The sequence below is a fragment of the Mytilus galloprovincialis genome, chromosome 5 (genome assembly GCF_965363235.1).
Source record: "Mytilus galloprovincialis chromosome 5, xbMytGall1.hap1.1, whole genome shotgun sequence".
In the NCBI taxonomy this organism is placed as follows: domain Eukaryota; kingdom Metazoa; phylum Mollusca; class Bivalvia; order Mytilida; family Mytilidae; genus Mytilus; species Mytilus galloprovincialis.
The window spans coordinates 65189403-65215612 of NC_134842.1; the positions used below are offsets into that span (position 1 = coordinate 65189403).

At 33.2% G+C, this 26210-nt stretch overlaps 1 long non-coding RNA gene across 1 annotated transcript; it reads right to left on the reverse strand.

Annotated features, from left to right (window-relative positions):
• Window positions 1-3692: 3692 nt before the first annotated feature.
• On the reverse strand, window positions 3693-10149 carry LOC143076257 (uncharacterized). Its single transcript, XR_012978581.1, has 2 exons — window positions 9924-10149; window positions 3693-9223 (listed from the first exon to the last, which is right to left on the reverse strand). It is a non-coding gene; the product is annotated as an uncharacterized LOC143076257 (long non-coding RNA).
• Between the last annotated feature and the right edge of the window lie 16061 nt (window positions 10150-26210).

Sequence of the window (26210 nt, forward strand, 5' to 3'; positions counted from 1 at the left end):
GTTTCATGCTTTTACCATAAAGTGATCAATTATTCTGATATCCGCGGGACTAAACCTGGATCGACGGTTTTAGTGATTGCGCCGTTGTTGAAAATTATGTCAGAACAGTCTAAGAAGTTACAAAAGTTAGGATTTAAAGCTGCATATATATAGACAAAAACGTATCCAAAAATGAAGCAATTGAACAAGGAAAATATTATTTCGATTTTGGAAGTCCTGAGGTTCTTGTCGGAGACACCATGCAAATGGAGAGAAATACTGAAGTCCGACGTATACCAGAAACATATGGCATTGATTGTGGAGAAAGCGGAAGTGGATTGTAACCCTTGACTAGCGAAGATGGTTGTCAGAAAACAACATCGGACAACATTTTTTTTTGGCGTGTGGTGGGGGGGGGGGAGATTGAACATTTAAATTATAATATTTTATTAGAAGAAATATCAGAAAGAGTGTTTAATTGGCAATAGTTGGTGCGTTATTATATATACTTTAGTTAATACTGAAACTTAAAATTAGACTTTTTCATATATTGTCTGATGTCTATATCTTTGCTGCTTAACAGCTTAATCAATTTGCTTCCATCTGAAAGTTTAGTAAAGTTCTTTTTAAAATAACTTTTTTAATTTATCAAAATACGGTTTGCGTACTGTTGTTATTTATACATGTTATAAGCATGGGCATTGAATTAAAAACTGATCAACATTATTTTTATATTAGTTACATTTTCTTTCATTTATATCTCAGTTACAATATCATCCAATTTCAATGTTATTAATAAGGTAATGTACATGTGACATTTTTCTACGTTTTGTTTTTTTAAACTTTTAATAACAACTTTCTTCCATTTTCATTTCCGCAACTTACCATTTTGCGTATCATAGTAAAATAATTTGGATTATCTCCCGTTGTTTTTTCAAGGGAGCATGCAACATCGTCCGATACATTTACAAGCAAAGTACAATTATTTCTAGCTAAATCAAAAGGTAAACATTTACTTTCATATATATTTTATTTTATGCCAAAATAATGTAAAAGTAATTATATTTTCTATTATTGTTGTTTATCACGCGGAAAGCGTACATTTTTAGAATGAAGCGCTTCCGCGCTTCATACAAAATGTACTTCGGTCAACGCTTTTACACCACAATAAATTTACAAAAAGAAGCATTCAATTCTTAATTATATCAAGCGGAGAAAGATTGATTTATACTCAATCCGGTAATTACTATCTTGTTTGTTTAGTTACAAATGTATGTAGTATGATAAAAAAAAAAGTACGTGGCATCAATCACAGCTTTCAAAACTAATATGATTTCATCAGGATATAACTATACAGAAAGATTTCATCATAATATAGATATACATGTACATTAACCAATTTAATATGAGGGGGAGGACAAAGGGTACCCTTCTCCCACCCCTCTTCTCCTTTCTCCTACCCCTCTTCTCCTTATTTTTTTTTTAATTTACCGGAAAAAAGAGAGATATTTTATTTTTTCATATTTAATTTTTTTCTCCAACTGTTTTCTCCTTTCTCCCAGCCTTCCTCTCCTTTCTCCTACCCCCTTTCTCCTTTCTTCCATCCCCTTTCTCCTTTCTCCTACCCCCTTTCTCTCTGTCTCCTTACCCCTGTCCTGCCCCTCTAATATGCTTACAGTCGCATGTAATGTAGATAGATCATATATTAACAAGATGTAGGCGCTCTTAACGATTAGACAAAACAAAGAAGTGTAAGAACTCAAATTTGGTACATATGATTTAAATATTGAAACAGAAACAAATTGATTCATGAATACAATTCAGTCCGGTGTATCCGCGCATAGATAGATCTGAGACGCTTAGCTTCACTTTGGTTATCTGGACCAAAATATGCACGAAAGTTTTAACGTTATATTCTAGTGAAAAGCCTTACACATGCAGCATATGTGGAATAAAAGTTACACAAAAGCACACATTGAAGACGCATATGAGAATACATACTTGTGAAAAGCCATATGAATGCAATTTGTGTGGAAAAAAAATCTCTGACAGTGCGACCTTAAAAAGACACTCAAAAACTCATACAAATGAAAAACAAATGTTTGAGTGTAATGTATGCAAGAAAAGCTTTGCCAGTAAACAAAATGTTCAGAATCACATGCAAAAACACAGAGACGAGGAATCATACATATGAGACGCTTATGGGAAATGTTTTACCATTTATGTGAAACTGTATGGGCACACGAAAATATATACTGGTGACTAAGTACATGATTGTAACGTATGTGGTAAATTATTTGGTGATTTAGATACACACATGAGAACACATACTGGTGAAACACGTGTACTTAAATTTATTGTGTGTCACACGGTATTTAATACAAACACCAACATTCGAGCACACATGAAAAGTCTACATGTTGGCAAACAAGCAAAACCGTATAATTGCAGTGTTTGCAATAAATCATTCTTTCGACATGACGGATTACAAAAACATTTGAAAACGCAAAATTGTAAAAACAGAGTAACATGTGATGTACATGATGTATGTGACAAAATATTTTGCTCTAATAGATCATTACAGAATCACAGGAGAATACCATGGGGTGGGGTCTCTTCCTATATGAAGATTTACAGATGTGCCGCTGTAATGGGATCCTTTTTGACACATCATATATATATTAATGGGTTGCGAATTCACCAGGATTATATGTCAATGGGTCAATAATTTGCATTTTTGTATAAATGCTGGACAACTGATCAGGAATATTTGAATGGGTTATGATTTTGCCATACAATATGTTTATGGGTCAGGATTTTACAAGACTACAAAATATGAATGGGGATGGGGTTTTTTTTATCTCCCAGCAGCACATCTGTACCCAAAACTCCATGTTGAAACCCCCCGTGGAGAATACATACAGGTGAAAATCCAGTTATATGTAGCAAATGTGAAGATACGTTTCGTTCAGCTGTTGCACTGAATATAATTACATGACATGACTAAAGTGATTTATATTATTCAGGATGTCATCAAAGAAAAAAAAAACGTTGAGACACACGGATGTGTCTGATTTTTTAAGATAATAAGCAATAAAGACAACATCTGAAACAGAATGTATGTGTTAAAAAAGTTTGAACAACTTAATTAATGGAGTCAACCACCCTTCAAACTTTAGGTTTTATTACTTATAATTGATGTACTATATATATGTTTTGTTATTTTAAATTGCACACAAGAATCACAATAATTATTATATTTTGTTTTGTTATGTTGTGACAGAGAGGCACACAAAAGTTATTAAATACGTTGTGAAAGTTATAACTTTTTTTATATTACTGAATTTTATGCACATGGAGTGGTAAATGATACATTCAATTTGATGTATGACTGGTCTGCTGTCACTCCATTCCTTTATTATTTAACTTTTATCTACTTTTTCTCTATAAAAATAAAATTTGTTTAATTTTCGGGACCAATTATTTTCTTTCCTTTATGTGTTAGCCCGCCATTGTTCTCTTTTCTTTGTATTTTATTCTTTATTCTAGTATATATTTTTGTTATTCTTTATTCTAGTATATATTTTTGTTATTCTTTATTCTAGTATATATTTTTGTTATTCTTTATTCTAGTATATATCATAACACCCCATTATTCTCTAACTTTTTGTAGGTCTATTATCCTCGAGGCCCAAAACATAACAAATAGATAATAAGGTTTTGGCAGTATTTGGCCACAGCTTTATCTTGAATAAAATATAACATATATGATATATAATATGTATTTAAATTGGCAATCTTGCTCTGAAATATATTTATCAATGTCTGTATTTAATATATATGTAAATTATAATGTGGCTACCGCAAATTATGGCAAACCACTAATATAAATATATTTAAGTAATATGTCTGGTACGAGAAGTTGACTGATGAGCCCTGGTAATCAGAGGCTATCATTACTGTTCACTGAATATATGAATGTTAAATCCAGCGCAGCGAAATGTGCCAAATGTGCTCTGCCAATGTCCACTTTTACATCTACATTGTGTTCACTAGTTGTCTCCTACTCTCCCATCTCAGTACCATTAGCAGAATTAAGCTGAAATATAAACTTAAAAGCAGTATCTGGTTTCTTACTTCCATTCAGAACAAATACACATGTAACACAAAATTAATTTACATTGGGAGGGTGGTGGGTTTTTTAAGAAGATTATTTTCTCGTCCAATTTTCGTCTGCTGCAATCTTGCCGACGTATTTCGAAAAGACCAAAGCGAGGTTGCGATCAAACTAATAAACACAAATGTTAAATACCCAACAGTGAACCACCACCTGCCCAAATTAAAATCTTCGAGTTTGTACCCAATGGATAACGGGCTTTAAAATTGTAGATTTTAAATCCTTTTATCCTCGAGGCCCAAAACATAACAAATAGATAATAAGGTTTTGGCAGTATTTGGCCACAGCTTTATCTTGAATAAAATATAACATATATGATATATAATATGTATTTAAATTGGCAATCTTGCTCTGAAATATATTTATCAATGTCTGTATTTAATATATATGTAAATTATAATGTGGCTACCGCAAATTATGGCAAACCACTAATATAAATATATTTAAGTAATATGTCTGGTACGAGAAGTTGACTGATGAGCCCTGGTAATCAGAGGCTATCATTACTGTTCACTGAATATATGAATGTTAAATCCAGCGCAGCGAAATGTGCCAAATTGTCCGATAAGATCAGGGTAACAACTTGATCTGATTGGACAACCGCCACTGAAAAGGGGGTGTAGCTGCGCGAAGCTGTGCCAAATACAATTTAATATATTAACTTTCAAGTTACTTCCTAGTAACTTACTTGAAACGTCAGATATAAAATGTTAACATAACAGTTGTATCTATTTACAGTCGGGGAAGGTTAAATTAATGCCAAGATTCCTGATGATCATTTCTAATCCTCCCTGGAGGGTATTCAAAAAAATGTTATTTCCCAAAGACGTCAAATGCACTCCATCTTTCATTAAGAATAATTCATTAGCCTTTATATCAGGGTAACGGAGGTAACAACCATCTGTTTTGGTTAAAAATGATGCTATAGAGGTATTAACCCTCATTCTACATTTTTCCATGGCATTAATATTGTCACAGTAACGCCAACTTGATCTCGGAATAATTTGAGACCAGACAAAAACTGTGTCCAACATCAGTTGACGCATCCAACTGAACTGTTTCCTTATTAGTTCACAAAGAGTTTTTGAACTTTTTTCCCCTATATCATTGCCTCCAATATGTAAAACTAATATAGTTGGCGGATCTTCATATTTTAACATGGTTCTTATTTGTTGTTTCATGTCCAGCACTTTACCTCCACATTTTCCCTGCCACCAAATATTTACTCCCATCCTCTGCAGCCCCAAGTTTACCCCTCCCGGTCTTCCTCTGGCTTCCCCAAAGGCATGCTTAATAATCGAGGATCCAACGATCCAAACTGTAGCATGTCCTGCAATTCTTAGAAAGCAATTATTACTTGCTTATATTGATGCAGGACATACCATTTATTTACATAATACAATATTATTTAAATGCCAGCTCAAGACTGCATTACAAAATAAGCAAATATAGAAACATATTTACACAAATAAATGTACATATATGATGTTCAGGCATTTAAATCCTAATGTAACGCAAAAAGGCCTGTGACTTCCAACGTCCCATTTCTTTAATTTGTTCATCAGAAATACCTTCTAATGCACATGTAGTTGCCATGCCAATTCTAAAGGAATGGGACTTAAATCCATTGTTTTCTATACCAATTACTGACAGAGACCTTTTTAATAATGCTGAAAACTGGTATCTTGTAAGGGGGGATCCATCAAAATGACAAAATAAAGGTCCCAGATAAGGTGGGCGAACTTTAATAAAATTAGCCATTATTTGTACTGGACATACATTTTTGTTTTTCTGCTTAGAAATAACGATTGTTGTTCCAGAACCAAACTGATCAGTTTTAGATGACGTCAATAAAACCTCTAATCTTGCATCACAAAGCTTTATATTTTCAAATTTTACAGTATGCATCTGCTTATTTTTACAATCAACTGTTATTTCACCTACTCTCATAAAACCATGAAAGGCTAGCGAAAATGAAGCCATAAACAGTTTTGTCTCATACCCGTTTTTGCAAATCACCGCCAGTGACCTCAATAATTTTTCCAATATATCTCTCGTTATGGGTAATCTAGTGTCCTTTTGATTTGGGCCCCCCAACCTTTTTATTCCTTCAATCAATTTTCTGACAACAAATTTCTGTGTATTGTCTTCTAAATTGTTGATTTTATTATTGTAACTTAAGCCTGAAATATAGCCAGATACTGTTGAGTGGGACAATTTCTTTCTAAACATATAAACAATGAATGATGTCAAGTCATCAAGCGGAATAGGCCAGACATCAGAAAAACCATGATTTTCTCTGAATTTAACAAATATGTCCATGCTATGCAAATATGCTTTCTGTGTACTGGGTGCTAATGAATTTATAAGTAAATGATTCATTTCAGTTCTGAAATCATCGACAGGAATTCTTGTGGGATTGCTGCTGGAGAACTGTCTGCATTCGGGACCAAGTCCATAAAACGTTGTTCCTGAAATCGAGAAAGAGCATCTGCGATTGCATTATGCTCACCCTCAATATGTTGTGCCCTAAATTGTATGTTATTGTTCATAGTGAGAAAAACTAGTTGTCTTATCAATATCATAACTCTCTTTGATTTTGATGTTCTTTTGTTCACAATGCTTACTAATGCCTGATTATCTATTCTCAACAGAATCTTTTTATTTCTAAATGAACGACCCCATATCATGAACGACAGCACGATGGGAATAAGCTCCAAACATGTTATATCCAATAAAATGCTAGTATCAGCCCAACTACTTGGCCACTGGTATTGTACCCAGTGACCTTGAAAATAAGCTCCACAACCTAATAAAACATTACCTGCACTATCAGTGAATAATTCCAGACTTTCATTAGTCGACCAAAATCTATCAGGAAAAAAACACTGACCATTGAATTGATCTAGAAAATTTAGCCAAACTCTAGCATCTGCTTTGACCTCTGAATTCAATCTGACAGTATAATAAGGCTTTCCATTCTTAACTGAAGCTATCAAATCGTAAAAACGACGAATAAAAGCACGGGCTGATATAATAGCCCTTGAACAAAATGCCATTAAACCAGTAATTGATTCAAGTTCCTTCAGTGCCATTTTCTTTTTCGACAAGACCTGATCAAGCATAAATTTAAGTTTATCCAGTTTTTCAGGGGGGATTCTAACCAACATAAGTACTGTGTCAATTTCAAGGCCTAAAAATGTGATACATGTGGTAGGACCTACTGTTTTATTCTCTGCTAGTGGAACACCTAGCTGCCTACATACTTCATTAAAAGTGTCCATCAAAATGGTACAATTATCCGTTGAACTTTCACCAGCAAAGAAAAAGTCATCCAAATAGTGGTCTAAAGTCTCAATGCCAGCTTTCAATGCAACTGTTTTATGCAAAAATGTGGCAAATTTTTCAAAGAGGGCACATGATATAGAACAGCCTTCAGGCAGACATTTATTAATATAATATTTCCCATCAAAGAAAATTCCCAGAAGGTCAAAATCAGCTGGGTGAACCAATAAAATTCTAAAGGCCTGACTAATGTCCATTTTTGCGCAAAGCACGTTATTTCCTAATTCAGAGATCATCCCAACCACTTTATCAAAAGAAGAATACTTTACTTTACAAATTTCTGGATCAATGAAATCATTCACACTCCAGTTTAGAGGATATGACAAGTGAGTTATAAGACGCCATCCACCGTCATTTTTTGAAACTACCCCAATAGGAGATATTCTTAAAGTTGAAATTGGTATTTTTGAAAAGGGGCCCAACATTCTACCAAGATGCACTTCTTTTTGTAATTTTAAATTCGTTTCAGTTTTGTGAACTTCTGCCGAAATGAGATTGCTTGCAAAACTCGAGATCCTTGGACCAGTATAGTTTAATCTAAACCCCTCTATAAATCCCAATAATAACATTGCTGCATCAGTTTTGTTTTCATAATTTGACAGTAATTCTCTTAAAGATTTAATTTTGACTGGGGTTTTGCCTTTGTCCCATAAATGCTCCAGGAGAACGGAATCTTGTGTTATTTTGCATTTGCCTAGGTGCAAAGGGTTGAAAATTAGATGCTGTTTTTTGTGGTGCTTGAGGTCGGGCTGATCTGAATCTCTGAACAATCCCAGGTGACTGAGGATTATTAGAGTTAGTCACTTTGCTATTAGTGCAATATATAACCGGATGTACCCCACTGCATTTTAAACAAGCATGTTTGTATGTGCAATATTGTTGGGTGCACGTCCCATTATAATTATATGCATAGCATTTAAGAAAATTGTTTGTTGGTTTTTGTGCAATATTGAACTCTGGCCCATTAATTGGACCTGCTGGTTGCATATACAATAACCATAGCTCAGTGTCTATGACAGACCAGGATCCAGCAGGCTCCTGTGATCTACGTAGTCTAAACTGTTCATCATACAATTTCCATCCTAAACCTGCATAGCGTTTAGCCCCTAACCTGACAGTTTGCATATACTTCAACAGTTCTTGGAACTGAGATGTATGTATAGTACAATAAATACTGATATATATTAAAAAGGCATCCGTCCATATACCTATTGTGTTAATTCTTGTATCCTGTTGCTTAGGTTGTAATATAATCTGTCCCTGATTAAATGTAAGTGTTTGATTCACTCCTGTTATGTTTTGTGAATTATTTAACAAACTGCCCATATCTACATATTCCCCATTTATTACTTTTTGTTTGACATTTTGCGATACGTTTCGCGCTATGTCATCTGACGCCTTAACCGTTTCAATGGGTAAGGCATAACCTGTGTTAATTAGGGGTTGGTGTAATGTTGTATTACCTGGAGCAGGGTAAATTGTTTCTGCTGGCAGTGTTGCTGGGATCATTATTGGACTGTGTGGTAGTACATTAGTTGTCACTGTGTTTGAGCCGAGCTGTACAGGTGGTGTTCCACTTGTTCTAGGTAATCTATCTGCAATATTAGCAGTCGCCTCTTCCTGTTGCTGTTTCGACTTCTTTGCAGCAGCCGCTGCGCCTCCATTATTTGCCCTGCTTGTCGGCACCCTTTTTCTGCCGGACCTCCTATACATGATCTGAAACTTAAAGTGTATGTGTTATCTTCATTCAAATATATGTGCTTTACCTTATATATATATATAAAATATTAAAAGTGAATATCCAAAAACATACGTATTTCACAAATCTCTCTCCGATTATATGCCTATAGTTTGCTCTTTCGTGTTATTCTCAGGATATATAAACTAAGAATCAATTACTACTTACTAAAATGATTGTTTTGCCATTTGTGCAAATCCGAAACATACGAGTTTATCAAAGCCGGTTCCGGTTTTTATGCCCACCGTTAACTGGAAGTTTGTCATTACAAGTTTGTCAATAAATAGAGTCGAAACACTCAACTTTTTGCTCATTTTTGTCCTGTATTTAGATGAACTAAGTTATCGACTGCATCAATTTATATGCTGACAATAAGCTATTTCAAAATTTCATTGTGAAAATATTTGGTTGATTTGAAAACCCCTTATATCACTAAAGTACGGCAATAACAGTTATAAATTCCTTCACATTTTCAAATTGCATAAAAATATAATGTCTAACACAATCTTGGTTTGATTTATTTTTGGCTGTGACCGTTTACTTAAATTCGACATTCATTTGCACATTAAATTTTTGTATGTTTTTAAATGTCGTTTTTAACTAAAATTTCAAGACATCGGGATTAAATCGATATCAATCCGTCTTTATCGTATATCAAAATAAACTTATAGCCCTTTATCAAACCTATTTCAGGTGTTATTTCAACTTTTTTAAGAAGATTATTTTCTCGTCCAATTTTCGTCTGCTGCAATCTTGCCGACGTATTTCGAAAAGACCAAAGCGAGGTTGCGATCAAACTAATAAACACAAATGTTAAATACCCAACAGTGAACCACCACCTGCCCAAATTAAAATCTTCGAGTTTGTACCCAATGGATAACGGGCTTTAAAATTGTAGATTTTAAATCCTTTTATTCTCTATTTATTCATCCTCATCCAGACCTTTGTATGTATTCATGACCTATGATTCAGATTTATGAAAAATGGTTTTTAGCCGTTTCAAGAAAGAGTAAGGATATTTTGACAAATCACGGTAAAATTTCAACCGATTTGACGCTGACCGTTTTTTGGCGGTAGCTGAAAACGACCGTTTGACGCCTGACGGTAAAGGTCTTATATATATGGTGTGTGTACATGTAGTTGTTTAATTAGCATGTATGGGCATTAAACTTGAACAATGAATTTTATCTTCAACATAATTTTTACATATTAAGTTACATTTTCTTTTCATTTATATCTAAGACAATATCTTCCAATTTCAATGTTTAGGTAATGTGAGGTTATTCTACGTTTTATTTTTTAAACTTTAATAATTAACTTTGAAATTCATCCACTTTCATTTCCGCAACTTACCATTTTGCGTACCATAGTAAAATAAATTGGATTATCTCCCGTTGTTTTATCAAAGAAGCATGCCACATCGTCTGATACTTGTACAAGCAAAGTAAAACTGTTTACAGCTAAAGCAAAAGGTATTTACTTTCATATATATTTCATGTTATGCCATAATAATGTATGCAATTTGTTTCTATTATAGTTTGTTATCACGAAGAAAGCAACAAATAACTATGGCATGCTATGGAACGCCATGACTGCCTTATGTTAATGGTCAACATTATATGCAGTGCTCACAACATTGTATGCAGTGGTCCAAACATTATATGCAGTGGTCACAACATTATATGAAGTGCTCACTTGTAACATTATATGAAGTGCTCATGCACTTGTAACATTATATGAAGTGCTCACAACATTATACGTTTTTTGTTGATGAAGGTGATGATGATGTTTGATGTATGATGAGATTGATGTATGATAAGATGGTAGTGGTTCAGATTCAGTAACCCCGAATCCATAATTGGTAATGTCCAGCAAACAAATTTGAACAGTTATTAAAGTCATGTCATCATTAATTAAGGCACTAGTATACCATTTTTAAAACTGATTGAAATAAGGAAATTAAGAAGTATGATCAATTTACCACAGTTTTTTTCCACACCAGGCCGGCAATTTAAACTTATTTTGATTAGAATTTTCATCATATTCACAACTTAATATGTATATACTTTAAGTGTTTGATAAATTGCTTCGCCGAACGCAGCTGGATACGACCACAGAGGTGCAACCATGAACCGTTAGGACAAAAATGGACACACTATTCACGCTTGACAAAAATGCTTGATACAGGTCTGAATTTGGAATGTAATTAAATATTTGACACATAATAGGTTTCTGACACAGAATAACTGTAGTCAAAGAACTTAAAATTGATAATATTATTTGAATTTATACTTATTTATTGGTTTTGCACTTCGCTGTTGCGAATTGCCCCACCCCCTTCAAAAATTAAAAAAATACACCCCTTTTTTGTGTTGATTTTGTGCAATACACTATGCTGTTGTATATTGATCCTAACCCGAAAAATAAAATAAAAATGTATCCCCCACTTTTTTTGCAAAAACAAAAATGTATGCAGAAATTTTCTTTTTTAATTTCTGAAATCTGATATATGAGAAAAAAAATTCTTTACACATAATTTTAGAGCAGTGTAAGGGAGATAATCAAACATGTTTGGATTACTTCAATATATTTGGATTACCTTCCTTACACTGATTTCAAATTGTCTTAATTGGCCATTAACCAAGAAACCCTTGTTTCTACCTCTTTTTTGCCTCTAATTCCTTAAAGTTTTGAGCCATAACACCTCCCCCTCCACCCACCTTTACAAGCAAATCATAACCATCCCTTTTTGGTATGGAAACTTGTGGTATAATTTCAGAGAGATTTATACATTTAAGGACTGGAAACTACAAAAATGTTTAGCTGGACCTCCTTTTTGGCCCCTAATTCCTAAATATTTGAGACCATAGCCCCCAAATCAATCCTGAACTTTCTTTAGTGGTTATAAAACTTGTGTTAAAGTTTAATTGATTTCTATTTACTTATACAAAAGTTATTATCCAGAAACCATCTGTCTTCGGCGACACCGACAACGACGACGTAATAGCAAAATATTTTAATTTCTGAAATCTGATATGAGACAATTTTTTTTTGCAGTCGTATTAAAACATATAGATTTATACACATATATAATTGTGCATTTCTGATCATTTAACTCTAAAAAAAATATCTTCAGATTACTCGGGACTGCAATTAAGATATGTTATGACCCAGTATTTTTTCAAGGAGAACCAAATATCTCTCAGAATTATACTGTTCATTGCATTTTTTAATTATTTTTGTTTATCAATGTTGGTCAGCGATGTTATTCGAAATATAATTTTACTTAAACATTTACGATTTTCAATCTTATTTTAAAAAGGCATGGCACAGCAATGTTTAGTGCAAAATAACTAGTTTGTGAATTTAAATCCTTTTAAGTACAAATGTATATAGTTCGGACTATGCTTTACATAAAAGTCAAATTAGTTTCGACAATTTTCCAATCTTTACCTCGTGAGTGATCCATATAAAGGAGAACAATTGTGAATGCCTCTATCTACTTTCGTACATTATTTATTTATGTAATTTTGAAATATGTATAATTATCTCTATACCTTTGTAATTTGGTTTGTGAGAATAAAGATATATATAGAAAGAAGCCCCACAGAAACAATCAAGATCCATCGTCAAAAGTAAGTTTCCAGATATCGAAAAATATTTAGATATCAAATTTTCAACCTCTTATATTGATCCTAATTAACATGGGATATGGAAAAAAATTGTTAGCAAAAATAACAGAAATCCCCAGACTATAGACAAGCTTGTATGTAAGAAGAATTAGAACGCCAATAACAACAACGAGAAGAATTCACCGGCAGTAAAACAATACTAGTAGTTCTCCATTAATATAAGTTATATTATATGTACAATTATATATATATCTTTTTTTCAAGGTCCATTGTTATCAAAGAAGTGCAATCTAAAAGATATCATTCTTCTATGACTTGTAGTTGATAAGATTTTGCATCTTAACCGGAATTAATTTAGGTCAAGATGACTCTTTCTTCATGGACAATCGTTACTATCCAATAATTGTAAATCATTCTTTTTTACTCACAGTTTGTTTCAATCTTTACCTAAATGCAAAACGTAGATGCATGATTTTTTAATTAGTTTTGAGTGGCTTTGAACTAGCTGTCAGCAGTAACTGCGAGTACTCTCAGATCAGTTGTTGTTGGGATATACAAGTACCCGACCACGTCCACTCTGTTTTTTGTTAGATGCATTTATATTTGTATCCATCTGATGAGTTAAGCCTTTTTCAACTGATTTTCATAGTTCGTTCTTATGTTGCTCTATTACACCACTGTCTCAGGTTAGAGGGAGGGTTGAGATCCCGCTAACATGTTAAAACCCGCCACATTCTGTATATACATATGTGTCTGTCCCAAGTCAGAGGAGCCTGTATTTCAGTGGTTGTCGTTTGTTAATGTGTTACATGTTCGTGTTTCGTTCGTTTGTTTGTACATAAATTAGGCCGTTAGTTTTCTCGTTTGGAATGTTTTGCGTTTATCATTTCGGGGCCTTCTATAGCTGACTATGCGGTATGGGCTTTGTTCATTGTTGAAGGCCGTACTGTGGCCTATAGTTGTTAATTTCTGTGTCATTTGGTCTCTTGTGGAAAGTTCATTGGCAAGCATACCACTTTTTTTCATTTTTTAATCGTGCAGACTGACGAACAAACGTAGTAAACGTTTTATTCACCCCCAGAAACTCAGTTTTCATAAGAGATGATAACTATTATTAAATGAAAATGTTAAACTGGGTCTTGAAAGGGTAAATATTTCTTATGAAAGTTTATATCTCTATATAAGACTGCTGGTCATATTTAGAAGACAAACTGCTTGGCGTGCTAAAAAGCTTGTAAACAAATTGGAATAATTGATGTAAAGTTATGTTAGACACCTACAATGAAATGCTTTAAACTGCATTTTCCATATCTGTTAGATACTTATTCATGTAAAAATGCCAAATTCTGAAAATCGATGCCAACAATGACTCTATCATGACATATCATATAAGCTAGCGTAATATGGCACTTAGTTGTTATAGAAAGCTGACTCTTTATTTAAAAGGTAATTAAGCTTTTTAAAATTGAGTACTGACTATAAAGTGGCACCTTGCTAAAGTTCTTCAGTAGGAAATGGACTCAAGGCATATATCATACAAATTTTTATTCGATATTTCATTAACTAAAATTTTCATTATTTAACTTACATTATGCCATGCGTATTTCTTACGATGAACATAACTAGTTCATTTATTCGCCTCTTAGTTTCATCTTTTCCTCAGAATGAAATTCCAATAAATTAATAAAATTGCAGACAATAGCAGGCGTTGTTTTTTTCTGAAATAGTTTTCAATCGAATTGCCTTGATAACATGACTTCAACAACTGTTTCAATTTGTTTGTGGGGCACTATCAATTATGACTGTATTCGGTAATTTCCGCTAAAAAACCCCGAAGTTTACCGAATCTGAACCACTACCGTCTCATCAAACATCAATCTCATCATCTGAGGTCCGAGACCACAATTATTTCGTAGTGCATTTCTTTTAGAAGATAAATGAAAATTAAAAAAATCCCACCTGCGCTTTCTCAATGAAATTTTTACAGTGTGTTGTACTACTTTTGGTACAAATTATATCACAATTATAGAAAACTTCATCGGCTCTAACTCAAAATATGGACAATTTTGTGTTTAGGGCGTCTTGAAATCTTTTGACAGCTTCCGAAGTGCTAATTTTAAACCTTTTTCAGCTGGACCAAATCACTACTTTCCTTTAAATTTCTGAACCCAAATTTTTGTACTGTGTAATTTCACCCACTTCTTGCAATTTGAGGCATTAAACATGAACATGATGAAGAAATAAATTTGGAAGGGGAATAAAAATTAATGGCAAGTAACCCATTGTCAACACTAGGGACTATGTTTGTGACAATTGTGGTCTCGGACCATACATCAAACATCATCATCACCATCATCGATCATCACCTTCATCAACAAAAAACGTATAATGTTGTGAGCACTTCATATAATGTCGTGAGCACTTCATATAATGTTGTGACCACTGCATATAATGTTTGGACCACTGCATATAATGTTGTGAGCACTTCATATATGTTGTAAGCACTTCATATAATATTGTGAGCACTTCATATAATTTTGTGAGCACTGCATATAATGTTGTGAGCACTGCATATAATGTTGTGAGATGTTGTGAGCACTGCATATAATGTTGTGAGCACTGCATATAATACTGATCATTAACATAAGGCAGTCATGGCGTTCCATAAATAGCTGTTTAGTGTCTTTAAATATCAGCTGTATTTGCACGAGGCAACAAGATGTATGCGAGCTGTTTCGAGCCGAGTACAAATACAGCTGATATTTAAAGACACTAAACAGTTATTATGTTCAGCGTCACTGATGAGTCTTGTGTAGACGAAACGCGCGTCTGGCGTACTAAATTATAATCCTGGTACCTTTGATAACTATTGTCTTTATCCTGCAATTTATTCTGTATATTAACTGTGTTTTGAAAGACACAAAAAAACTTGTTTTGCCATTATTTTCGAGTTGAAATCTCTTGAGGCCCGTGTAGTAATACGATATAGTAATGTCGTGCATTCAGTAATCACACAATTCAGCTGAAGAAGGATTCGGAAAAAAAGATTCTCGAATGCGATATGGTCAACAATAGTACATCGCTAAATGTGAATAATTATCTATTTTAACATAACAACTAATTTCAACAGTAAAAACAAATAACAAAACATTGTCCAATTTGAAACTGGAGTGTACAAGTTGTCATACGCTTCAGACTCGACATTCACTAAACATGCATGCTGAAATTGACATCGTTGTTTTTGTTACACAATCCTACACATTTAAGTTTTGAAATCGATAGTAGACTGGTGTTCGTGTGTGTATGATTCTTATTGCTCTAAAGAAATGTTTAAAAACAAACAGAACGTATAAAAGAAATCGTAAGTTCGCAATTAATACGTCATTTGAATGCGACTGTAATACACATTCTGAGGTCTCGCAGGTTAATACAATACACAGTCCGGCAGTAGACGGAGTATCTGTATAGCATAACGATCTGTAGGGCCGCTGTGTCTGTAATGCGGGGTTCACACATTGCCGATTATTGCTCCCGTTTGATATCAGACAGCGATACGACACGAAATGTCAAAAAGTCGGAATACAAAAGAAAGTATTCTTAATCATCTGGAATGTCCTATCATTGTCTGAACGCAGTCGTTTAAGTTCGTAACAGATTCCTACGGGTCGGGAAGGGTCCGAATAGTTCGGCGAAGCACCCCGACAGTTATGTGCGTCCCGTAACATTCGGGGAAACTCAGCCGATTTTGTGTAGTCGGATTACAATCGTGCCTATGTCGTGACAGATTCTGCTGTATCGGATCAAAATCCTAACGATGTTGTGTATTCCGAACGGTGTCCTGTGGAACGGGAATGATCTGGAGAAATTTTTCATTGCTGTTTTTCTGCCGATTGAGTTCAGATTGCATCCAGATATTGTCGATTGCGAACCGTTGTTGCCGAAACCGTTCCGGAACAGTCCCGTTATTAATACGAAATTCGTCAATGATACCCACGTCAGAGTCCCGACAATTACAGAATACAATACGACTGAGACCAAACAAAGCCGTTTGCAATGCGATAGAGCGGACCGTGATAGGATTACGTTCCGACAGTACCCGATCATCCCGAGTATGCCGACAAATTTCGAACGGATAACTTTCGTCAGCGTCTGGTCACTGTCTGATCTCTGTCGGATTACATTAGGTAGAATCGGGACGCAGTCGTGACAGACTCGGTCGAATTTAACCAGGAGAAAGATACAAATTGGATTAGAAGCGGGATTATCGGGATAAATCGCTTGGAAACGGTTGAATATCGACGCTTCCTGAACAATATCTGATTGTTGTCGTGATTAAATTATTTGTTTTACAAATTTTAATTAAATTTAGAATTTCCATTCACGATTCACAGGATCTTGATCAGACTTTTGACAAATTTTAATCGAGAATGGTCCTGTCAAGGACGGCAGTAAAAATCGTTAATGTGTGACTCCAGCTTAAAGTAGAACACCAAATTGCAGGATAAATAGAAATAATATTGAATATTTCTATGTTGTTGTTTGTTTGCATGCGTTAATTAGTCCTCCAGTAACTTTCAAAAGAGATCTGGTTGGTGGCCTATTTGGGCATCCGGCGTTCATTGATTGTTTTTCAGATATTAAAAAAGAAAATATTTGGTACATGATCTCTGGGGATAGAGTAGAAATGAATATTTAAGGAAGTGTAAGAACTCAAAATTGGTACATTTGATTATCATGTTTATTGAAACAGAAACAAAATGATTCATATATACGGTGCACTCCGGTGTTTCCGCGCACCTTAGACGCTTAGCTTCACTTTAGTAATCTAGACAAGAAAGTGAACGTTAAGCAAACATTTAAAACTTAGTCTTTAGTTTTCTATGTTGTGTCGCCGTGTTTACTATTATATGTCTTTGTCTTTTTTAGCCATGGTGTTGTCAGTTTATTTTTGATCTATGAGTTCGACTGTCCCTCTGGTATCTTTCGCCACACCTTTATCAGTCTTGTCAATAAACGTGTTAAAATGTTCATGTTTCTTTTCTAGATTCGAAACGATCTTGGGGCCATCGATATCTTGCTTTATATGTGTTGTATAGTCTCTTGTCTACTGTTGACCGTACGGCTACCACGTTATAATATCTTTGCATTTGCTTATGTCGCACTCTACATTGCTTTCCATTCCTTTTAGTTTTCATTATAAAGCCGGATCTTCTTACCCTTCCGGATCACCTGAGATCACATCTCCCAGTTTTTGGTGGGGTTCGTGTTGCTCAGTCTTTAGTTTTCTATGTTGTTTCTTGTGTACTATTATTTGTCTGTTTCATTTTTAGCCATTGCGTTGTCCATTTTGTCAGTTTATTTTTGATTTATAAGCCGGTGACTTTTCCTCTGGTATCTTTCGCCCTTCTTTAAGTACGGCAATTATAACCATTGATTAAAAATCAAAAATCAAATTAACATCATTCCTTTTCTTTAATGTTTAGGTCTAAAAAAAGTAGAACACAGCTTGTGTAGTGATAACTAGAGTCCTGAATCAACCAAGAAGATCGAAATACCTGTACCGGAAGTGGATAAAATCAAACTTGTTATGGATGGAACAACTTACAGTATTGATAATGAAAGGAATGGAGAGCATTACAAACTCGACAAATCCGATATGGATAATGGTAAACCATGTTATATCGATGTAGATGAAAATGGCAAGGCTTTAAAAATCGACTTGGAAGACAAACCTATTCAAACCAATACCAGTAATGAGCTGATATCAAAAAATGATTTTTTGAAGACAATCATTCAAAGATACACTAAGGTTAGACCTTATAAATGTGAAACTTGCGGCAAAACATTTTCTCAGACTGGTAACTTGAAGAATCACATTAAAATGCACACTGGTGAAAAGGCTCATAAATGCAATGTATGTGGTAAAGGTTTCCCTTATAAAAGTATTTTATTGGGTCATATGATAATCCATTCTGAAGAAAGATCCTTTAATTGCAATGTTTGTTGTAAAACATTTCGTCGCCTTGGTGATTTACAGAAACACGAAAGAATACATACAGGCGAAAAACCTTATAAATGTGAGATTTGTAGTCAAGGTTTTTGTTGGCAATACAATTTTTTAAAACATATGACAAAGCATACAGGTTCTCGTCACAAATGTGATGTATGCGAGAAAGGATTTGTATGGAGTGGTGACTTGTTGAATCATAGAAAAACACATACAGGCGACACGTCATATGAATGTGAAACTTGTGGTAAAGGTTTTAATAGAATCGGTGTGTTAAATAGACACATGAAAACGCATACTGGTGAAAAAAACTTTGAATGTGAGATTTGTTGGCAAAAGTGTTCAACAGCTGGGAACCTAAAAATTCATAAGGACATTCATTCTGACAAAAAACCGTACAAATGTGATTTATGTGAAAAAACATTCAGGCGTAAATATCATCTCAATTCACACATGGCTATACATACCGGGGATAAACCTCATGAATGTGATCTATGTGGAAAACAATTCAGACACTATGGAAACTTAAAAGTACATTTGAGAACCCATTCCGATGAAAAACCTCACACATGCAGCATGTGTGGAATAAAAATTAGGGAAAAGAATGACTTAAAGAAGCACATGAAAATACATACTAGTGAAAAACCATATAAATGCAACATTTGTGGTAGAGAATTTTCTAAGAGTAGGGACCTAAAAAGACACGCAATAACACATTCGGATGAAAAATTGTTCGAGTGTAATGTATGCAAAAAATGTTTTGCCACTAAACAATACCTTCAAAAGCACATGCAAATACACAAAGGTGCACGTGAGAAATCAAACATATGTAACGTATGTGGCAAATGTTTTACCAGTAATGCGAAACTGTATGGACACATGAAAATACATACTGGTGACCAACTCCATGATTGTAACATATGTGGTAAAATATTTGGTAACAGTGATACTTTAGATACCCACAGGAGAACACACACTGGTGAAACACGTTTATATGAATGTGTTGTTTGTAACACGGGTTTTAATACAAACACCAATATGCGAGCACATATGAAGAGTCAACATGATGGCATAAAACCATATAATTGCGGTGTTTGCAATAAATCATTCTTTCGACAAGACGGATTACAAAAACATTTGAAAACGCATACTGTTGAAAACAAAGTCACATGTGACATATGTGACACAATATTTAGCTCTAATAGATCGTTACAGAATCATAGACGAATACATACAGGTGATAATCCATTTACATGTAGCAAATGTGAAGATACATTTCGTTCAGCTGTTTCACTAAATAATCACATGAGAAGCCATAGTAAAAAAACCTAAAGACAAGTCCAAAAGTGGTGTATATTATACGTGATATCATTAAAGAAAACAGGTTGAATACACACGGGTATGTCTGATTTCGAAAAGCAATGCAGACATTTGAAACGTGATAAATGTGACGAAAAGTTTGGACGACTTAGTTAACTGAGACAATCACACTTCAAACTTATCGAAGGTTAAATTATACTTGGTGTACTCTGTTATTCCAAACTTTTAAAATTTATAAGAATTATATTTTGTTTTTGTTACGTTGTGACAGAGATGCACATAAAAATTATTAAACACGTTGTGAAATCTATATTTGTTTTTATATTACGGACTTTTATGCACATGGATTTATAAATGATACATAATTTGTTGTATGGCGGGTTTGCTGTTCCTCCATTCCTATATTCTTTAATTTTTGTGACATTTTTCTTTATTCTTTACATTTTCGGACGACATTATTCTCTTTTCTTTATATTTTACCACACTGTTATCGTGGTTATTCTTTGTTTTTTTTTTTATATTTTAACATCCAAATATTTTCTTTTTTTTTTATAGGTCCATTAATTGTTCTCTATTTCATGTATTTATTCATTCTCATCCAGATCTCGGTATATGGTTCAGATTTGTGAAAAATAGTGTTAGCTGTTTCAATTGATGCAAGAGTTGTTACACAGATGCGTATTAACAAATAAAACGAGATGTCTCCTATAGATTGGTACATATCACAACTTAATGTGGAAATGAAAGCATACCAAAGACGTATCTAACATGTGTTAACAGTACAATAACTACATGTACCAAGACAAACCTTACTATTAATGTGTGTGTTATAAATTTTATAACACACACATACAACAAAACCATGCAGATCAACCTAGTGGTTGTAATTCTTGAAAACAACTTTCACAAGGAGAAACTACATGTAGCAGAAAATGATTTTACTTATTTCTACCTCCGCACAATTGGGATCTTGGTAACTGAAGTTATTTTAATAACATGATCCGTTTAGCACCACATGACGGGTGCCGCATATGGAGTAGAATCTGCTTACCGTTTTGGAGCACCGGAGATCACTCCCAGTTTTAGGTTGGGGTCGTGTTACTAGGTCCGTATTTGTTCTATGTTGTATTTTGTATGCTAAGCCTATAATATTGCAAACTCCCCGGCAGTTCCAGTTCCGATCCGAATACGGGTCCGCATACTACTCTACACTAATGGAGTAAAGGAAAATAGTTCCGGAACGGAAACGATCACTGTCCGGAGTTTGATAATATTGTTCGTTTTGTCTAGTTTCCTTTCTGGCCATGGCGTTGTCAGTTTATATTCGATTTATGAGTTTGAATGTCTCTTTGGTGACTTTGGCCACTCTTTTTCAACACCAGTATACTAGTCAACATTTCTTGCAATCTTGTAAGGTATTTTTGTTTTTCTAACAAAGTTGAATACAAAAATAAAAGAAGAGAATTATTGGGAATCAATACACAAAAGAAGATGTGGTATGATTGCCAATGAGACAACTATCCACAAAAGACCAAAATGACACAGACATTAACAACTATAGGTCATCGTACGGACTTCAACAATGAGCAAAGCCCATACCGCATACACAGCCAAATTTTGCTCACGTGAATTTCACGTGAATCTCATTTCACGTGAATTTCACATGAATTTCATGTTAATTTCACGTGAATTTCACATGAATTTCACGTGAAGCGATTTCACGTGAAATTCACGTTAACTTTTCACGTTAATTTCACGTGAAGAGATTTCACGTGAAATTCACATTAAATTTTCACGTGAATTTCATGTGAAATTATTTCACATGAATTTCACGTAAAAATTTCACATGAATTTCACGTGAAATAATATAAATGGTGTCTAAGTTATAAAAAATTAACTGAAAATCAATAATTTTGTCAACATCTCATACCTTGTATTATATGTATCATATATTCCCTGGGAATCTCAATTTAATTTAAAAATTTATATTTTCACGTGAAATTCACGTGAAAAATTTCACATTAAATTCACATGAAATAAACATGAATCAAAACTCCTGTGAAATTTATGTTTCATTTTATCTGAATTAAACCATGAGTTCATAAGAGAAATTTAAATTTATTGAGTTAAAGTTTTGCAATATGAAAACAAATTCACATGAATTTTACACATACTATTGTTCATTTCAGTTTTGCAAAATTGAATCATTTCAAAGCTGTTATTCTTTGTGTCTAAAGATGTACAGAAAAGAAAGACATAGAACCAATGTTAATGGTTAATAGTTATCCTTTTTTAAGCACGGATTACACTAGTAGCCAGATTTAAGTCTGAAACGGTCATTTTGGTCTGATCAAGTCTTAATCGACTTAATTTACCGCTAGAGAAAAACGTTAAGACCTGTTTAGACACTCAGACTCGGTTAAGATATATTGTGTTCAGTCAGATCAGTCGTGTCAAGATAAATAAGACAGATTCGTCTAGCATCCAAATAAGACTTGATTAGATCACGTTCAGATTAAATAAGACCAAAGGTGAACAACTTGTTTAGTTGTAGTAAGATCGTGTTCAGTTGTGTTAAGATTTTAAATATTTTGAATAAAACGGGCGACACTTTATCTGTTTTTATCAGGGGTTACTCCCCCTTTATGAATATAATCTCTATATCTTGGATGATATTCTTTTGTGATCTTTTAATATGACTGTATATCTATTTAATTAAATAAAGTATGCAAACTTTAAAAACAATTCATTTATTTCCGATAGAATCTTTAACATTTCATTGGTTATATGAGAAAAGATTAATTGTTGTAACCGGAAAATTTGTCATAAAAACTTTGCAGTCTGACATAAAGTAGTCCTGTATGTATGCATTCCGCCTCTAAAGATATAATGATCAGTATTAAATATATCTCAAAGATGTTCTTATAAACATTTTTTGTTTCTAATGTAGAGTAATAGTTCTTATCTATATTTGGTCAATAAACGTATATTTTAAGTATATAATTTACTTTTTATTTTAAAATTGTACACAGATGACAGATGCTTGGTGAACGTTATTTACATTTTAATAAACGGATTATCTAAGCAGTCAACCGAAACGGATGAGCATAAACTACCTAAATAATTACGCATTCGTGTCACTTGACGTATAATGAATGAAGTTCTATGTTTTATCTTTAATATAAGATGTATAAGGTTAAACCGGGTTAAATTATTACATTTACAAATAAAACATTATTTTTATATTTTTTTTAATAAATGCAACAATTATATTAGCATATTTTAAAAATTTAATTGACAGTTTATATTGACCATTATATACATATAAAGACCGATGTCGATAACTCATTTGAATTTTTTTTTCGCCATTTTCTTTTTAGAACGAATTAAATACAAGAGTAAATCATATCATAGAAAAATACCAAACAACGTTAGTTAAGACACGATTGATAAAATCTAATGTACGGTTTATATTTCTGTTTCGTATCAGATATTTTGAAGCACCAGTGTTACTACTTATTTTGAAAAACAGTGAGACGCTTACATGCTATTTCGGAATTGACCAAAAAGCTATAAAATAACGTAGCGAAATGACCGTATTTATAGATTAGACTTTTGTTTTTTTCATTTTTAATTGTTATACACTAGTCATTTTAGGGACCGTTATAGCTTGCTGTTCGATGAGGGCCAAAGCTCCGTGTTAACGTTGAGGTCGTACTTTTGACCTCTTATTAAATTATACCATGTGACTTGAATGATGGAGAGTTGTTTCATTGACACACATACCACATCTTCTTATTTATATTAACTGGGAGCAGTTTACAACATTTTCATTTAGATAAAAAAAAAATATATAAAAATTCAATAAATCAAATGGATTTGTACCATATTGTTACATTCAAAAGTCTTTAATTTTGATTGATAGTATACATTATACGTATTGCATTGCTTCAAAAATAATGTCCAGTGTCAAATATTACACATCGATGGCCACTTAGATTAGTTACTTTATAGAAATTCATTTCCTTGGATGGAAGTACACGCTAGTATTTTGTCCTTTAAAGTTAGTCTGTCTGTTTAATAATTCAGTTTAAGGAGAATTCTTCGTCATTTGCAAATAGACAAAAAAAAAAAGTAAAAAAAAATTTGCTTACGATTGCATTCAGGCAGAGAGAAATATGTTTTATTTTATTTCAGATGAATTAGAACAGATATAAAAATATTCTTAATCTTTTACAATCTACAAATATAATTTGATAATGTTTTTTATACACACGGTATATAAAATGCTTGTAGTATTCCGTTACTGGTTGTACGCTCATATTTAAATACTTTTCTGTTTGATAAGAAAGTGAGAAAAAAAAAAACAGTTATTGAAATTCGCCTGAAAAAGAGTAAACGAATAGCGGCTATCTAAATTATTTTTCAAATATCGAATAAACAAATAAATCGGCCACGCTTGCAATTTGTTTTTGACTGACAGGTGTCTGCTGGTATTCGATTGGACATCAGTATCAATGTAGGCGTAACAACCTATCATATTTATCCAATCAGCTGTCTTGTATAAGGTAAAATGTATTCGATGACATACGGTCCACATAGTTTAGGTTTTTTTAAGTTGATTGCAATAAAAATTATTCATTCACTCTAACCCAATCAATATCCTGCCCAAAAATGACTTACAAGACACTATATTATACTTTTAAAAATAACTATATTAAATTACAAATTAAGACAGCGTAAAAATAAAATAATAACATTAATAACAATTACAGTACTATTTAACGGTAGAGCTCTGATTTAACGGGGACTATTATGCTATTAGAATTATTTGTTAACTTGATCATCAAAAGGACGGTTGTGTTTATTTACTTGTGCACTCTATTGTGGGACCTCGTGTCATCATGAATGATACATTTTATTGTGTATTTAAATTGATTAAGGAATAACGCAAGATTGCAGAGAAGCCAATTAGAATAACGTATTATAATGAAACATATATCTAATGTTATTATAACATTGTACATGTCCTCCTAATGATACATCTAATAGTTGCCACTGGACATTAAACAGCTAACTATAAATTCATCCGTCATATTCTTATTTTTGTTATAATGTGAAAATCCAACAACATGATGATATAATAATTATTGCAGATTTCACTAGGGAAATACGTGGGAAATAATTGTAAACAAAACCACTCACTACGGCACAAATTAAAGTCTAGCCTTTTCACATGAAAATACGTTATTTTCATAAATCTATTCTAAATAATTTTAAACAATTTTAAATCAAACGGTATTTTTTCTTATTTGCCATAAAAAAAAACAATTATTTGCATTACTTATTTTAAACAGATCGATTGTTTTTCAATGGTCGGTGCCTGTCAGCATTTATAAAACCGTGTTTGCCAGAAAGATAGCTACATAGAACAGAAAAACAACAATGTATTAGAAATACTTAAAGGTCCTACGTGTATATTCTATTTTCTGTTGTAATGTGGTGTAATGCAAAAAAAAAGTTAATTCCTGAATACTGATTTGTACCCATCAAGTTAATAACAAATCTATGGTAGTCTCTTCTTCTTTACTCGCAAAGTATTCGATTAAATCATGTTTTATTAATGAAAATTGCTCATTGCTGGCGAATGTTAAACATTGATCTCTAGGTTTTCAATTGTTTAGTTGTTAGGTTACTGTCTGATCTCGCAAACCTGATATTTTATGGTCATTATTGTTTGCATCCAATTGCACCAATGCATTAAAAAGATATAAACGCGACACCGTACGAGAGTCGTTAATCGTTATTTTACATAAACTATTAGTATTTTCTTTCTTTAACGAAATACGAAACCATGCACTTCTCGCAATTCGCTTTGGGGTTATTGTGCTTGTCTTTTGACAAAAAATAGCCTTGTTTCAAAAACAAAACGTATAAGAGTAATATTTAAAACTGAACTAGAGTGAAGAGATAGGAAGTAGGAATTTCGAATTTTAATTGAATGTTCTAAAT